This window comes from Ambystoma mexicanum, chromosome 4q, assembly GCF_040938575.1.
Source record: "Ambystoma mexicanum isolate Mex_15411 chromosome 4q, UKY_AmexF1_1, whole genome shotgun sequence".
NCBI lineage: Eukaryota > Metazoa > Chordata > Amphibia > Caudata > Ambystomatidae > Ambystoma > Ambystoma mexicanum.
In genome coordinates, this window is record NC_090928.1 from 212,501,455 (window position 1) to 212,515,384 (window position 13,930).

Here is a 13,930-nt window from a genome sequence, read left to right on the forward strand (position 1 = left end):
CTCTTGTCTTTCTCAACTCCTATTTAGCGCACTGTTCACTATTATTTATTTACAATTCCACTCTTCAAGCATTGTAAACTCCTATCAGAACAGCACTGACCTATCCTAGGATTCTGACTTGCACCTCCTCATATTGGTTTTGTAGAACATAATTGCGAACATCCAATGAGTAATTAGGTTTACTGTGTGGGTACAGATTTACTCATGGCACCATCCTCATAGTCCACTTTCCTGAAGAGCTAGTTGAACTAATTGACTATCTAGTCAATACGGGAGGATGGCTCGGGGGCAATGTGTTTGCCTAGGAAGCAAGACAACGCAGAGCAACGCAGGTTTGAATCCCAGTCCTGCACTTAGAGACTGGTCTCCGGTGTTAAGCGCGTCATAAAAGATTAATTAAATTGGTTAACTTTATTATATAAGAATTTTGCACCCATCAATTTCATGTGAAAGAATTTTTACGAAACGTATACACTGGTAAGCACATTCGAAAATGAGCTTCCCTTCGGAATCTTGATACACTGGTTTTAGGAAATACCTTTAAACTAATATTTTCTTATGCAAAGACGAATGAGATAGTGAATATTGAAAGTACTACCAGACTAGTATTTTCACTTTTTTGCAGAAGTGTTTGACCTTCCATTACACAGCAACTGCTTTAAAACTTTAGAGTAATATCAATTCTACTTTTATTTATTTACACATGTTTTAAAGCACAAACATGGCAAACAAGAGCATCAGAAGCTGAACAATGAACACAAAATACAATACTCAGTACTCACATGTTCAACATTTACAGCATAAAACAGCCAAAATCAACTAAAATCCAATCACCTGCCCTATCAAAAGTGTCTGTTATTTTAAAGCAGCCATAGGCTCAATAAAAACACTACTACAAATGTCATAAAAACAGCTCGCTAACAAAAACACTAGAAAGTCTAAAAAGCAGCATTACAAAACCATGCTTTCAAAATATTCAGATACTCCTTGACCGGATTTCTTCAGTAATGCATTCCACAATTTGTCTGCGGCCGCTGTAGATAACCGCTTCATTGTGGAAATGCTCTTACATCTAGGAACCACAAGCTGTAATGCCTCTCGGCTGTGCAGTCCTCCAGAACATCCTGACATTTTCAATTTGTTAACTAAATATTCAAGGGTCTGAAAGTACAGTGTTTTGTACACAATGCAAATTACTTTAAATTGGATTATCTGTTCGATAGGTAACCAACGCAGTTCTTTCAGAATAGGTGAAATGTGGCCAAATGTCCTTGCACCATGGGCTAAGCATAGGAGCCGGTGTAGTTTTGGGAAGACCGATTAACACCGAATTTCCAAAGACAATGCTTTAGAAGCCCAGCGATTGTACCAGAAGACGAAAATGTGAATCAGAAATAAAGGGTTACACCGCACTTCAAGAGAACAATTTAAAGTTTGCTGATTTGACGGTGAATTTATCTGCAGATTTCGTGATGGATGTGTGTCTAAAATAAAGCCTGATGATTTTGCTGAGTTAACAAATAGTGGTGGTGCTACTACAATATTTGTGTCATGGAGCCATTTCACCAAAGATGGATTCTTTTCCGCATGAGAAAACAGAAATTCAGTTTTTTAAGTATTCAATTTTAGAAAACGGGAGGCCATCCATTTATCGATCTAAAGCAAGCATTCACCCAAACGTCCTATATCCGCTGCACATGAAGCTGTGTTGTTAGAGTATTGGTGTACATGCTCCATTTAAAAAATTAAAAAAAACTTGACCTGGCTTGAAACTTAAGACATTTTCTGTATTTGATCAATGTGTGAAATGAAAGGTGCCAACAATAACAATGGAACAATTGCTGTATGTTCACTCTGACTAGAGCTTTCTTCTCTTGTGAAAGGCCATCTATCCCTCTGCAGCGCGGCGTTGAGTTTCACTTTCAACATGATGGGGGTGGTCCGTGCGGTGCTTAATCCCAATGTCACTGCACCTTTTAAAAATCAAAGTAGAGTGGGATTCAAGAGCCCTCTTTTGTCGTTTTTCTGGCAAAATGAAGGCATTTTTTATATTCTAATCACTCCTTATAAGCATACCCTGCCCTGGCAATATTGTATTAGGAGCCAAGAGAGAGTTCTTCCCCAGCAACTAATGTTAAGCCCTTGTTCTCTGCATTGAATCTATCTGGCTTGCCGAACGTGACTTTCAGCGAGTGGTTTTCCCTCCATCTACTGGTTTTCCAAATTCTACAAGATCCTTCGAAACCGGTCAACTAGGGCTGTAAATCACTGTTCAAGTCTCCATACTAGCCACGTCCTACAGCTCATCGGTTCCCACTTAGAATGATTTAGGACTTGTGGAAGCTTTCACTCTGTTAACAGGGTTACTTCAACAAATGTTTTGTGTCTAAAATGCTGTGATCTGTACTGAAAAGGTTTGCGCATTTAAAATGCAGGTCACGACCTAAACATGTGTTGAAGTAGTAGGCATTTGGGATGCGGAAACATATTGTGGTGTTCGTGCCAAGGTGTTTTTTTGAATGATAACATGCACAGAAGATATACCACGTCCCTTCTTTTTAGCCCTATTTATTTCAGCACTCCACCACCTAGTAATTATCCAGTGCTTGTCCACTCGGATGCAAACAGCAGGCTTGGCACAAAGGTTTACTATGCAGCCACATCCGTTATCTGCGTTTTTCTTTGATCCCATATGACAACACAGCTAATGACCATTCGTGTGTCTAACAAATTGCTTAACAGTGAGATGTTACAGTAACCACATCGTTTCCTAGCAAAGTTACCTCCTGAAACCCTTCTCTTTGACCGCCCCCCGGCACCTGCATAAATATGTTCTTAGTCGTTAGGAGGAATGCAAAACATAGTGCAAGTGCCTCTTCACTTGGACTCACTCTTTAAACTATGTGCTGTGGGACTTCAAAGTGGAACGTGGACGGGAGTTGTTATGAAAGCACGCGTTTGCAATCATAGGGAAGTGAACAAACCACACACGCACTGACCAGTAAAGATGCTCAAGCACAGGGTACTGGCACCAATGGAAAAGAAGAGTTCTGGAGCGCTCTAAAAACTCTTGAGTCTGTAAGCAATTTGAGTTCTTGTTGGTTAGACTTGGACAGTGGACTAAGAATTTTAGGTCCGCTTAGAATCCATGGGAAATGTAGAGTTTGAGTGAGAAAAGAAAAGGGGAATAATATATGATTTTAGTTTTACCCTTACCCAGCCACTAGTGGCGCCGGAATCGTACAAAAATGTCGACCTGGGAATTGCGACGGCTGAAAATGCACACTTTATTTTTAACCCCCCCTTAAACAACATATATATGTGGGAGGGATTAGAGTATAATATTAATATGGGGAGTATGGGGGTCTCCCCCCGCATATATATGTGGTGTAAAGGGTTCCAAAAAAAAGTCGGCATTTTCGGCCGTCGCAATAATCACATAGATCCGTGGCGCCTTCAAGTAGGATATCTTTTGTTAAACATTTCTTTTGTCATTTGTCCGAATGATAACTGTGGTCCACTTAAGAAAAATGTGATCGTGCCCCTTCTAATATGTAATGTTATTGTGATTTATGCTGAGCACCGCTGCCATTGTCATGGTCTCCAGGCGCTCAGGCAGATCTTAAAAGAAAGGAGGGTCGCGCAGGGTTAGTTAGTGGGAGAGAGAGGGACAGTAAAAGAGAGCTGTTTTCTGTGCTGTTGCTAGCTTCAGTTCTGAAAAACTGGTCACTGTGTGTTGGGTTTGCTTCTAGATGGTATGGTTTAGGTGTTGTTTTGGTGTTCCGGTCTACATGGGATTATTTTGTATGTCTGTGGCGTAGTGCTGAAGATTTAGTGTTTCGGGTTGATTGCAGAGGGGGGGGGTGTGCCGCTTGTGGTGCGATTTACGGTTTGTGCTGTGGTAGGGGTACGTGTGTGTTCTGTATTTGTTGGTTGAGTGGTAAGTTGTAGAAAAGTTAAAGGTTTTTAGCGGGGTTAGTGGTGAGGGAGGTCAGTGTGTTCATGAAAGTTGAATTTTTTCATTAGGGACAATTCCTAACTAGGTCTCAAGTTGCTTGTCCGAACTCATGACAAGTTCCATTGAGAATCATGGATTGCCCTTTTTCTTTAAGGTCTTGGGAAAGGTCAGACCCTTGGCCAACAACACCCCCTTCCATTTGTTGCTCTATAACCTGATCCTTGCCAGCCAAAGTATTTGCCGGTTTGCTGCAATGAGATGGCACACTGCTGGGAGCTGTAGGGATTTAGGTCTGTTATCACGAGTTTGAGTTCTACCTAGTGCTGACATAGCTAAAGAAAGAACTTCCATGTCTTTTGCACTAGCAGATAAAAATTGGGAAAGGGGAACCCATGATGATAGGATTCTGGTGTAGTAGTGAGTCCTATGAGGCATCCATAACAAAATCTCAAAAGGGGCACGATTGAATGTAGCTCCATTAAACTGGGCATTGTAATGTTCAAGGCTTAGACTGAATGTGCCATTTCCCATGAAACTGAATTTTATTGTGCAGTACTAGATTATCCAACAGGGTGAAAAACATACGCAAGGCTGGAAAGACAAGTAGTATTACAACCAGAAAAGTCAGATGGTTTAATGGCTAAGATATAGTTCCAGGACACATGAGTCCACATGAAACTATCACAAGTTTTACAAACTGTTAATTACACAGAAAACTGTTAAAAGAATTCAGTCAGTGTTGAGCGTTCACTGTTTTGTCATGCTCTGTATGGGACAAGTGGTGTAGGCGCTGCCGAGTGGAATCTCCTGGCTAATTTGTGAAAGAACAATTCCACTTCGTTGCTAGTCTATGAAGTGCAAAGAAAACATCCTGTAATGTAAAAGTTGTAGTGCAACACAACTACACCATGGCAACCTTTGCATTAACGAATATCATCACATCGAGTAATGAGGTGTTCCATCACAAGCTGCCTATTTGCCCGATTTACATGAACATCTTTATGGTGCGTGCGTGCGAATGATATACAATTTAATTTATACTGTATATACATAATCTGCACACCACTCTCTTGTGACTTGCGAGGTGTATTTGTGATTGGTGAAATGATAGAATTTTGAAAGGTTTATGTAAAGCAGAAGTGCCAGTGTATCAGTGAGGCCAAGCCCAAAGAGCAGAACAAAGGTTGGTCTGTGCTGCTGTCCTAGATTAATAATGGTTGTTCATAATAAGCATATCCTAGCAATGGCTGCTAGTAGGAATTGTTGTAAAAAGAAGTCTGCTACTGTCTTCTAGTCATAAGAAAATGACGGGACGAGCCAAACAAACCCTATTTGCAACCTATTGTCTGTGTTTTGCTCATTTTCAATTATCGATTAATTTCTTGTACGTATATCTGTGTTTAAAAATGTGTTTTGGTCTTAAGTATATTTATTTTGTAAACATGAAGCACAATGTATCTGAACGCTAACCCGCCATGGTGCTAATTACGCCGCCGTAATTTACGGCGGCGTAATTTGCGCCTTCCCCACTCCCATTATGCCCTATGGGGCAAAAATGGGAATGGGGAAGGGAAAATGGGAAATGGGGATTTACCGCCCCACTCACCTTAGAATGGGGCGGTAAATCCGCCATCCACCATGGTGTAAACGTAGTTTACACCATGGTGGTAAAGTTGGTGCACTTTGCACCAAGGTTGTAATGACCGCCTTAGTGTTAGATATAATTGGGGTTCGTGTAGCCCGCACTCTGGGATCTAAACTCTACGTTTGCTATCGGCAGCTTTTCACTGCCAAATGTTACTTTTCAAAACGCAGCTCAAGGTGTAGCTTTCATCGTCCTCCGCCTCCTCATTTTTTCTTACACAATTGCTTATTTGTTTCTTCTGCTTTGTTTACTGTATTTGTGCAACACTTGTGATGTAACCACTGATGTGATTTAACCACTGCAAAGTAACTTTCACAGACTTAGCTTTCTGTTTGGAATGCTAAGGGCGTTATAGTTAATGTCTAGAGCTCATTTACCAATTAGCTTTTCCCTCCTTGCCTCTGTCCCTAGAGAGCCATCATTCGACATCATACAAATATGTGGAAGATGACCAAGTGCCCAATTTGTGAGTTTTCATTTTCATGATCAGTTTAAATGAAAATAGCATTTTTAATAGATATTTCCAGCTTTCCCATAATTAATCAGCGAGTGAAGTGTGCATGAGTGATACCCCAAAGTTAGGACTTTCCCTTTGCAGTAGGTCACAGCAATGCTGTATGGCCTTTAAATCACGCAGCAGTCCAGGCATCAAGAAGCCTGTGGGATCTACTGGGGCTCAACAGAGCTAACCCAAATGACTTTTCCTGCTATGTGACTATTGTCACTCTTTTTCGTCTGATACCCAGACACTAAATCACATGGGTGCAGGCTTGGACACAAGCCTAAAGTGTCATTGAGAAACATTTGTCAGACAATAACCATTCTCATGGTCTCTTCCTTTTGCCTTTGGTTCAGCTGCATTACTTCCTTGGCGAAATGAAAATAATGTCTCTTACCTAGTTATATCATCCAGTGTTGATCAAGTAATTGATTGTTTCTTCTCTGCCAGTGTCCATCACCTCTGACTTTTCAGCTATAAGCACATTTGTGACTAGATAATAAACCATGCGTTAGCAGATTAGTAGGAGTGTGATAATGCTCATCCCACTTACGTACCCCTTATATTCCCACCCCTCACTTCATTCGCAGTGAGGAGTGGAGTTTGTGCTTTGGCCACTTTTTGTCCATGTCTGTACCATGGCCACCTTTTTGTCAATAGTTTGCTGCACATGTTTTTCATCCCTTGCTTTTCTTTTCCAGCTGCCAATCTAGTCTTCGCAATTTAATCTATGCTTGAAAGACTGAGCCATCTACGGGAGTTTTTCTCTCTGGTTGACCTTTTTAAGGCATTTGGCCACTTCCTGGAATGTTGGCAACCTGTCAGGCCATGGCAGTTTTCCTAACAAGTTGCTTGCCTGCTCTTGATTCGTCGCCTCCATTGGATGAGACCATACTTCAGAGGGATTGTGTGTGTGTGGTGTGAGTACATCTTTTTAATTATTTTTTATTAGCATTTGGTTAAACAAACAAAACCTTTTGCCCTTCTTTCTGGTTTACATCCTTTTTACAGTCCTAAAAAGAAGTTCCATTCAAATAAGACGTTACAGCAGATCTCAGTTCCCTCACGTAAAGTGCTAGTTGTCAATTAAGTTAAAAATAACCTTCAGAAAAATTATCAACGCCAAAGTCAGTGATACTCGTTCACCTTATGTCAGTATCATGCACCACTGATCTGCCGTTATTGATGGTTGCTCGTTGATGAACTTTCCCAGCATTGTTGCCCTCAATTCGGTTTCTGCTTGGCAGTATAACACTAGATGTTGTGGAGATCCTATTGAGTTTTTACATTTGCACAGTCTACAGGTCGCCTCGTTCTTTGTTTTCAATCTAACGCCCATGATTTCTCTTGTAGCGTATACATTCAGTCGAAAGCGCATGAACTGTGTCCGATGAATTTGCTTGGGAATTATTTTAAGTATTTGGGAAGCGTGTTTGACTCTAGCTTCCTGAAGAGCTTTCCCATATATTTTGTATGCCTGTCTTTCATGATGAGTCTTGATCCAGTCTTGGGTCACCAGCTTGTGTTTGACTCTTGTTGGGTTGCTAATCAGGGTTTCCTCTGTTGTTTCCAAGTCGGCAAATATTGTTGTACAGATGCACTTCCATTCAATTAGGATGCCTTCTGTTGCCTCAAATAGGGCTTCTTGTACTGAACTGAAGCTTGATGGGGGGCTTAGGTGATATACATTTTTGAAAGAGGGCTTGAGATTTTCATACTACCATAGCGTACATAGATATTAAACCAAGCTCCATCCTTATTGCTAGGATTGGGCTTCCTGGGGCTAGATGCAGCGCACCCTCTTCCAAGAATGACCACACTTCAGCCGGTAGTGCAAAGCATGCCTCCGTTCCGTAGGTGAGAATTGGAACCATCTTCATGCAGTAGAAGGAAACCACAGGAGAGATTGAAAACGCACAGTATTTTTTTAATATGATCCGTGTCTGGGATGCAAGTAATGAACCTTGCTTCGTAAGATCGTCTCTCTTGGGGTGTCTGTAAGTAAGGGAGGTTACTTTAATTAACCTGTCTTTATTCAGAAACCTAAGAATATTTGTCTCTCCTGTTTCTATTCGTGAAATCTATTGATAGTACTCTCGATTTCTTGGCGTTGATCATGAGGCTGTTTGCTTGAACATACACTTGAAGCCCTTCCCGCTGTCTCTGCAGGCCAATCAGGGTTTGGTTTATGAGGACTAAATCATCTGCATACAGCAGTCTGTCCAATGGTTCTCTAGCCAATTAGGGAGGAAAGCTTCTAGCTTTATTTAATGTGTTTTGGACGTCTGAAATAAATAGGTTAAACAATGCAGGGGCAAGAGAGCACCCTTGTTTCAATCCCTTCTGTGTCTCGATTGAGTCGGAGAGAAGTCCATTCCTGTCCAATCTCACTTTAAGAGAGGTGCCTGAATAGAGATCTTTTATAGTTTGTCTTCTGGGCAACCCCATCCCTTTAACTTGTCCCAAAGCTTAGCTTGATGAATTGTGTTGAAAGCCTGAGCTAGATCGATGAAGGCTAGATAGATTTTGACATCCCCCTTCTCCATGGCTCATGCTTTTAAGATGTTAATTAAAAAGACGTTTAGGGCTGTCCCCACTCCTGTCACGAAGCTTGCTTGCCTCTTATCAAAGTTCCCGGACTTCGTACTGCAAGTTGAAAGTGCCTTTAGGATCAGTGCAGCAAAGATCTTCCCTGCAACATTTGGCTGTTGGCCTGTAATATTTTGGTACAGTCGTGTCACCATTTTTAAATATGGGTACCACGATTGAAGATGTATATGACCAAGGAACTCTGTTCAACCTTTTTATGTAATCGAACAATTCCTGCAGGAAAGAGGCTGCAGGTCTTTTTTGAGCATTACTTTGGTCATTCCGTCCAGACTCGGGGCCCTTGAGTTGCTTGCTTTATTGATTAGGCCCAAGATGTCTTTATCGGTTCGAAAAGTCCAAGCTTCACATCTGTGCGGTCCATATTCTCCGGATAACAAATAATTACAGGAAAATAGAGAGGAAAAATGTTCCACCCAAACACTGGCTGGAAACAGCGTTCATCAGTCATGCTTCCTGGGAGGGAGTTAATGATCTGCCAGATTTCACCAGTGTTTTTAGATACAATGTTTTTCAGCATACATTCCGAGTCTTGCTGCAGTTGTTAGTGTCTGTGAGATCCCACCCAATTTTGATGATTCTGTTTTTTAATGTTTTGCTCACAATCTCCCCCTCCTTTGAATCCATCCTTTTAAGGAACTTTAGTCTAGAATGCAGGAGCTTCTTCCTTTTTGCCAGTTCTTTGTCATAGGTATGCCGATATTATATGATATGATAGTCTATTTATATAGCGCCTATACACAATGTGTTTCAAAGTGCTTCAAGGCAAGGGAGGGAACAAGAGAAAATGCAATGACATTCTTACAGGTCATGAACAATAAGAATGTGAAATGAACTATCATACTCGGCCTGATGACATTTCAGATAGTGAAAGAGCTAAGACATAGATAAGGAAGGGAGTGGGAGAGTGGGAAGGAAATGGAAACAGACAGGCGACTACCGTACTAGGCCTGACGACATTTCTGGTAGAGCCGGAGAAAAACAAAAGGTGAGGGAGAGGCGTGCAGAAAGGGAGGGGAGGAACAAAAGAAGTGACTATCATCGTACTAGGCCTGACTACATTTCAGATAGTGCTGGAGGGAGGTGAGGGGGGAAACAAGTAAGGGGAGGAGGGAGGGGGGAGGAGACAGACGAGGTTGCTATCATACTAGGTCCAGGGACAATTCTAATAGAGTAAGTGCATAGAAGAAAGTAAGGGGAGGAGGGGAGGAGATGGGAAAAGGGAGAACAGAGAGTAAGCAGTCAAAAAGAGTGGAGAAGCAAGAGGGGAGAGCGAATACAATTGCAGAAGTCGGTAGTAACACAGAATGTTGCAAGCCGGGATACAAGATGAAGATGGGAACAGCATGATTCAGGGCCACCATGAGTACAAGATGCAAAGGAACTCCAGCATGAGAGTTGAGAAAGGGTGACGCACCGTGAATCAATGAAGTCCGTAAAAGTCAAATCCAGCATTGGCCACCAGACTGTGATGGTGAAACCAGAATGTATCAGGACAGACTCCTGCAGAAGTAGGTTGCAGGGGGTGTATGGAGGGAGAGCAGGGTAGAAGAATAAAGCTAAACAGGCAACATCTGTGTGCTAGAAGGGAGGAGGGCACAAGGGAACATCACAGGCGGACCAGAGGTGCATGATTACCTGCTGTCTGAGCAGGTGGTCGGGCCCTGGGTCCTCCTGGTCCAAACAGGAATTGCCTTTTTCTTCATCTGCCCTTCGCTTTGGACACAGGGCGAGAGACGCCCTTGATCAAAGAGTTAAGAGCAGGAAGGAAGAGGCAGGTCTAAGAAGGTTGGTGGTGCTTAGGCCAGGTGACCTAGATAAACTTGCACCTGCTCCCCATCTGCAAAGAAAAAGAGGCTGGAGGGCTCCTTAAGTAGGGGAAAAAGAGTGGCAACCAGGAAGGCACCAGGTGGGTGGGGCTTGCTAAGTGGAGAAAAATAGCTGCAACCAGGAAGGCACCAGGTGGGCAGGGCTTGCTAAGGGGGGGAAAATAATCGGCAACCTGGAAGGAGCCAGGTGAGCTGGGCTTAGGCCAGGTGACCTACATCCACTTGCACTTACTGCCCATCTGCAAAGGAAAAGAGACTGGAGGGCTCCATAAGTAGGGAAAAAGAGCGGCAACCTGGAAGGCGCCAGGTGGGCAGTACTTAGACCAGGTGACCTAGAGCCACTTGCACCTGCTCCCAATCTTTTTGGGCTTGTTTTCCTGAGTTCTACAAATGCCAACAGCAACTTAGGGTAGTCAACCACTTGTTCAACGGACATCCCAGTGCGCGGTTGGATTGGACCATGAATGTGCAGGTTAGTTGAGCTATTCTTTGGGGGTAGATGATCATTCTATTTCTACGGTTCCACTGCCAACCTGGTTGGGTCCCACAACCTTGTGATCAAAGGTAGACAGGTCGGCTTCAGTATCTTATGGTCGCTCATTGTTTTGACTAGTACTTCCAAAGACTTTACTTGACTTGAAAACGTAATCCTAAATTTTAGCTTCCCGCCCCCTTTTCCATGTTGGTTTTGCAGTGGTGTCATCCTTAATTTGCCCATTCAACATGTGAACATTTCTTAAAAGCAGATCCTTTCGCCATTCCAGGCCTCTTTTTTTCTGCTGGCGTTGCTGAGGCATGTGAATTGTTTATTAAGCTGTTAGTGTGATCAAAACAGTGGATGTGGAGGTCACACCACAGGATTATTAAAGGGTCCTTCCATACTTCCATGGATTTGTCCAAGATGTCCATTATTGTAGCTGCAAAATCAACCGCCTCTGGAGCCGTCATGTTCCAGTAGAGTTTAAACACTATAAGTGTGTTGGATCTCAAATTGACCTCCGCTCCCACCTCCATCGTCAGTATATGGGGCTAGGATTTTCCATCGACAATACCTTTAACGTTTGCTGTTTGTTTTAGTGCTATTAATAGGCCCAACATAGGTCTTCGTTTTACCTTTTAAGCCTTTTACTGCCGCATTAAGATGGATAGAGTATCCCTCTAAAACCTGTACTGATCCTCAGCCATGTTTCTTGCAAACAAATCATGTCATACATTTTATAGGTTGTCACCCTTTCCAAATAAGTGATTGGATCCTCTTGTGTTCCAGCTTCCAACAGTAAAATCCTCGGCTTCTTTTTTCTTGCACTGTTATGTTTAATTGTTGATAGAAGCCAGTGCCCCTGCTAACCAGAACCAGTTGTCCTCTTTGCCAGTTGTTGTTAGCTCCTTTTTGCGAGAGGAGCAGCAACTACTTTCCTGTCTTCCGCCGACTTTGATGGTGATACAGAGGTCTCTTTTGTTGGCTCGCCCATTGTGTTAGGTTGGTTCATCGTTATGCTTCTGTGTGTGTCCATACAATTCTCTCATTTCAGATCTTGTATCTACCGATCCCACTGATGCCACCTCACGTCGTGATTTGTGTCCTTTGTTCCCAGCGGCCACTGGTAAAGAACTCTCCCTCAGATCAAAATCTATCAGTAACAAAAGGGGAGCCTCATCCAATAACTGCCTTTTAACAAAGTTCAAAGCTAGGTGAATGGGCACCATGTCAAGTCTTCCCTCTTAAGGAAAATAAAGTATTTTCAGGTCTTCGATTGTTATCAGTTTCAGTGATGTAGCAGTCTTAGAACATTAGCTTGGTTCAGTGTTAGACCATCGTCGATGTGCAATATCCGCTCCAAGAGTAGACCAGTCCCATTAACAAGGACTTCTCTGTGTCTAGTGTGTTTTAATGATTTCACGCTTTCCTGTTCTTTATGTTTGTTAAAAGATTTATTGCTAATTTGGTCACCATCATGCATAAGGGACTTCCTTCTTTGTTCGAGAATTCTGAAAGGTGGGACCCACACATCTCAAGAGCTTAATCTTGGGCCATATTAGGAGAATCCATAGGTACTACAGTCCTATTCTTGCTGTTATCGGTTTTGACACTGGTTGTATATTCAGTTTGCCTAAAGTGGCTTGTCAAGTTTTGCACTACTCTTTCAGGACGAAGACTTGTTGTGATTCTTGACAAGTCTCTCGTCCTTCACCTGGATGGTTGTCCCCACAATCTTGTTGAATACTTGATCCTAGAGCCATGTTTCTGTGCCTCGTTATAATCTTCCCCATTGGTTGCGTTGTCCTCAAAGCCCGGGGCAACCGCTGTATTGTTACTGGCAAGACTTGGGGATCCCCTATCGCCCTTTAATGGAAGTGCCTTTCTTTTCACTTCCAGAGTTCGAAAGGGTAGGTCAATGGTTAGGATCTGTTCACTTCGATTTGACTGTTTGGTGCATAAAGAACTTGAGCCCATAAGGGCATGTTCAGTTGCCTCCTCCCATTTTTCACCAGCTGCCTCTCGTTCGCTGTTTTGTGCCAGGCTGTACACATTGTGTACTTCCTCAATCTGTGTGCCCCCTCTGTGTTCGATCTGGTGGAGGTCCTTGTCATTGTGTGACGAGTGGCAAATGGCCTCGGTGTCTTCATTGTCTGACATTGTGTAGACGGATATATCCGATAGATCGTCTGCGATCTCAAAACTTGAGGTTGATTGAATGTACCTTGAATCCGTATATTGGATGTTTGATTAGTTTCTGAAACTTTTTTAGCAAGCCTTGGGGACTCTCCAGTATCTGAGGGAGGGATGCTAGCATTGCTCTGGAGTGTCAAGTTCCTTATACACGATCTACAGTTATTCGATCTAGGTTTGTGTGATGTTTTAAACTTTTTAGACTTCTTCTGCACCTGCTCCTTTATAATCTATTTTCTTGCCATTTGCTTGTTTGTCTCACGAATAATCGCTTGCTCAGCAGTTGGTCAGTCTACTCTGTCGATCACAGTTTCTGCTTTTTTAGTGAATATCCTGTATTCTCTACTGGACTTGGTTGGAACCAGGCCAATGTAGTCCAGTAGGCCATTTGTTAGGACATCAGTGATCACCTCGTCTTGGTCCTTGTCCTGCTGCCTGGTTACTTTCTCGTTCTTTAATGCTGGCTGTTTCATTGAACCGAGTTGACTGCCTCCCCTCCTGAAACGTTTGCCTCGGGTTTTCGAGTTGGTAGGCTTGAGTCTCAACATGCTAGATTGATTAAATGTCTTTATGAGGTTCTCAGTTGTTTGAAATTCCAAGGTAGATGATGATCTTTAAAGTCTTCTTTTTGTTTTTTCCTCGATGATGGGATCTAAGATGCTGTGCAGTATGTTTGTAATCAGCACTGCGTTCGTGTCCCAGTTGTTCAGTATGGCTGAGA

At 42.6% G+C, this 13,930-nt stretch overlaps 1 protein-coding gene across 2 annotated transcripts in view; it reads left to right on the forward strand.

Annotated features, from left to right (window-relative positions):
* TFB1M (transcription factor B1, mitochondrial) overlaps positions 1 to 13,930 on the forward strand; it is a 725,212-nt gene that overhangs the window by 284,300 nt on the left and 426,982 nt on the right. The window lies entirely within an intron of this gene.